At 39.8% G+C, this 4,715-nt stretch overlaps 1 pseudogene; it reads right to left on the reverse strand.

Moving 5' to 3' along the window:
• The window catches only part of LOC116547595, a 6,095-nt pseudogene that overhangs the window by 337 nt on the left and 1,043 nt on the right, over positions 1–4,715 (reverse strand).

Genomic DNA, 4,715 nt, shown 5'->3' on the forward strand with positions numbered 1-4,715 from the left:
TTTTTGAGACAGAGTTTTGCACTTGTTGCCCAGGCTGGAGTGCAATGGCGCGATCTCGGCTCACCACAACCTCTGCCTCCTGGGTTCAGGCAATTCTCCTGCCTCAGCCTCCTGAGTAGCTGGGATTACAGGCACGCGCCACCATGCCCAGCTAATTTTTTGTAGTTTTAGTAGAGACGGGGTTTCACCATGTTGACCAGGATGGTCTCGATCTCTTGACCTCATGATCCACCCGCCTTGGCCTCCCAAAGTGCTGGGATTATAGGCGTGAGCCACCAGGCCTGGCTCTGATTGCTACTCTTTGAGGAAATTGAAAAAAAAAAAAACACCTTTCATCAGAACCAATAATAATATTGGTATCTGCTGTCCTGGAATCTTTGCAGACTCCCAGAATCCAGTCGGAGGAGTAGGTCACATCCACTTCCCAGTAATGCCTGCGGGAGGAGAGTGCTTGAGCTCCCCACAGTGCAAAGCTCTCCACTCCTGGGGGATCTATGACTGCACTGTGATGGTCATCTCCAAATGTCACTTGTCTCACATCCTCAGAAAGGCTTATAGAGCGAGGAACAATTTCTGTACTCAGAGAATTACCCACTGCCAAGGAAAAAATACTGCCAAGCACTCAGTGAGTGCTAGTAGGGTCAGGGGCTCTGTGGTCCATTTATTCACTTCATTTGATCTTCTTCTAAGAAAATGCAGAATGAAAGAAGCCAAAAGAATTCAGCCCCATGCATCCATGAAGATGAAATGTTACTACAACACTACAACACATACAATTATGTATTATTCTTTAAATAATAGAGAAAAAATGTGACCACATCACTGGGTGGAGTAATGATTTAATATCTATCTCTACACAGTTTGTTTCAGGACATATCTAAAAATATTTAAGATCATCAATAGGTAGACATCACTTCATTGTGATGCATTTATTGGAATGCAAATATCAAATGTTTGATAGAAATTAACACATGTAAAGTTTAGAAGTTTCTGAAAATAATATTCTGGATTTACATTATCTTTTTAGCCCCTGATTCAATCTACTCTGGGTTCCTGTCCTTTGCTACCTAGACCTGCCCTCCAGAATGGGCCTAACATGGTTAGGCCATGTTCACAATCCCTCACCTTTCAGTGGTTATGAGATGTATCTGATGGCATCAGAATTGTCCTGATTATGGATATTTTAGTCCTTTTCTATGTTGATCAAAACTTTCTGATTTTATAAATAATAAGGGTACTTGTAGAATGTATATAAATGTACTTAAAATAGAACCAATTAAAAGCCATTGTGCCAAATCTAAGCCTTCAAAATTGAACTAAAATGAATAAACATGAAATACTGATGCCACCATGAGAACTAATGTCTTCATAACTATATGACTTGAATATTCTTTGCCCTGTTATTCTGCAGATACAATATGTATCTCATTTTACATTTTCTCCAAACTGTAAGTCAGGAAACTGAGTTTTGATCATTGTGATATTACTATGCAGGTAGGGACGAGGCAGATGTTTTAGAAAACTCTGTATTACCTACATGTCAGAAATAATAAAATTTAAATGGAAAATGCCTCAACCAAAGGACCCAATAAGGATGAAGATGAGGCTGGACTGCCAAGCAGCCAGCTCTTACCTCTGAATTTGTTGAGCACGTCTTGGACTCCAGTTATGCCCCATGAAGTGAGCTCTGGGTTTACCAGCTGGGGCTTTTGCATCTGTGCCAAATCAGTCCTGCAAAAAAAATGGCCTCAGTGATACTGAGGCACAGAGCTAATCACACGGTCGTACAAAGATACCATATTTTCATACAAGATGTTTCCTCAGAATTCTTCCAGTTTTGGTTAACTGCGTATACATTTTATTCCATTCTCTTGGGGACATGAGGAGGTTACTTTTTCTAAATTTTACTTGCACAAAAACTCACTTTCTCCAGACATATTCTTCTCAGACATTACACAATTTCTAAAGGCATTAAAAGTCATTGCCTCCCTCTGCCCATCACACCCCCTGGGAATATACAGGAATCCTGGAAATGTTTCAGAGAGCAGAAAACTCTGACCAAAACATTTGGGACCTCAGCCTGCAGCTGTCACTAATGCTAGTCAGTGTCTAACAGAGGATGTTCCATGAGACAAAGGGCTTAATCTTTTGTGCAAAAGAAAGGAGTCTAATTCCAGCCTGAAAGCCCTGCTGCTGAGGGTCCTGAGGCGACCATTTTCCCGAGGTCTTTCCTACGACTGTGTGTCTTGTGATGGAGCAGGTCTGGGATGCTTTTGGGAACAAACCTCCCTTCTCAGCCCATCCTTAGGGATTCTCCCTCCCACCTCTGTCTTTTCTATCTCCCACCCCTCTAGAGTAAAAGAAACTGCTATGATTTCTCAGAATAATTTTTTAGAAAGGTCTGTGGGTTAGGGCTGGACAGGATGGATGAATTGGGAAAAACAAACTTCAGAATGGCAAATGGTTTTTAAGTATATTTGAATTCATACAAATTTTAAGATGAAAACTTTCCAGACCAAAGAGAAAAAGATCTCAGGGCCTTTTTTGAAACAAAATCAAAAATAGCCACTGAGGATGATGTTAGTAGCTCAAATGTATACACACACTTCATTAACAAGAGAATGACCTGTTCAGAAATAACATTATTTTAGTGCACCTCACCTTGCCAATGCATTTCCGACTTCCTGCAAAGAAATAAAAGATAATGTTAATTATGAAAGTATTTTCCTTCTGCGCATTTTCCCATACTTTTGTTTCTTTTTGGTTCAGTGTTTTAATAATGTATATTTTCTTATTCCCCTCTAAGGAATCATTCCAGGCTACGTTAATAATAGAACCTCAACTAAACCATGAAAGGCTTCATCGGTGGACATTAAGAGCAAAGGAGCTCAGCAAGAGATTGTGGAGTGAAGCAAGGATACCTGGGTTTCCAGGGTCATTAGTTTCCTAATCTTATTCCCAAGGAAAGGTCTGACCACACATGACAACTGTTAAAACAAAACAGAGAACTATATGAGAAACAGAGTACACTGACACTGATGAACAACTTTTACAAACCTTGCCCAGGCAAGGGGAAAAGCCTCAATGTCTTCAGTAAATCACTGTTGTATGGAACCTCAGAGAGTGGGGAGGAACTAGGGCACATAAGTGGAATATTAGTAACCTTCCCCTGGCCTGGGGTTCTGCTGACTTTGGATAGTCCCTCTGTGTGGATAGTACTCCTAATTTTATTGAAGAGAATGTTTTCCTGTTATGTACTACAATGGCAAAAACTTCACAAAGATTACCAAAGCATGCAGTAATAAATGACTGTACAAATGTAATGATGCATGTCAGACAGCAGGTGTCACTTAGCTGGCAGTCGTGACATATGCAGGTGACATACCATGTCCTGGCAGCATTGTCCAGCAAAGGCTTCCTGTCTCTGAGATGGACCCTCCCCCCTCACCTGGGGCAGCTCCACGCCAGGCATGTGGCTTAGCTCCCACAGCTCTCTGTACATGTCTTTCATCCTTTCTGAATTCTAGGTCATTCTCACTTGACTGTTTCGGAGTGGTTGGAAAAGCTCTTCTTCTCTGTCCAGTCCCTGTAGATAAAGTTGCTCCTCCTCTTCAAGAAATTGATGCATCTTTTGAAATTGAATATTGATTATCACCTTCCTTAAATCCACATAGTCCTGCAGAGACATTTGGTTAAAAGGATTACATGTTGTCACTGTCAACAGAAAGCTGCAAATAATTATATTCTGGGTGTAATCAAGCAATTCGATAAACTTTCTGCCTACTCTTGCAGAGTCTTGAATATTTGCTATTTCTTCTGTCACTAAAAAAAAAAAAAAAAAAGTTCCTATTCTCTTTCCCTGCTTAAATCAAAACCTATATAAAGACTCCTCAATTCTCTCCCTGTGATGCTTCTTCACTGTTCTTACCAAGTCAGTTATTTCCCCTATAAATCTTCTGCCCTTTAGGTTTTTTCCATGCTGATTCACCTAAAGTTAAAAAAACATTTAAGCCATACACCATATTATGCATATGGGTTTTTTTTTTTACTATATTTTTCCTCTACATACTATTCTATTTCTTTCTTCTTCCTCACACCCAACCTTAGTAAAATGTTGTCTCATTTCCAGTGTCTGAAAATGTTTATACCAACCTTCAAATTTGAACTAGGGGACATAATATGCCGTCTATCCAATATATTAAAATTACTTGGCTAGCTTGTGTGGGCCTCTCTATTTGTGAATCCTATTATGTCAATTGAAATCATTACATTTTTATGGGATGAAATCACTATCTTTTAAGTGGTAGTTTGAATTTAGCTAAAAATTATAAGCCAACATTGTGTTTATTTGATAAAAACAAAAGGAAAGATTTTTATTCTTACCACTATCAAATGAGTTTTGCTAGTTTTCTGATTTAGATAGTTTTATGCCATAAATAGTCCATTTCCTTTGTGAGTTTCTCCTGCAACATAAACAAGAAGCTTGGCAATAATGAGGACACTATAGTAGATATCATCCCATTACTGATTAAAAAAAAAAAAGCCTGGCCAGGCGAGATGGCTCAAGCCTGTAATCCCAGCACTGTGGGAGGCCAAGGCGGGTGGATCACGAGGTCAAGAGATCGAGACCATCCTGGTCAACATGGTGAAACCCCATCTCTACTAAAAATACAAAAAATTAGCTGGGCATGGTGGCGCGTGCCTGTAATCCCAGC

Source organism: Sapajus apella, unplaced genomic scaffold (assembly GCF_009761245.1).
Source record: "Sapajus apella isolate SASKATOON/1434 unplaced genomic scaffold, GSC_monkey_1.0 scaffold3724, whole genome shotgun sequence".
Taxonomy (NCBI): Eukaryota; Metazoa; Chordata; class Mammalia; order Primates; family Cebidae; genus Sapajus; species Sapajus apella.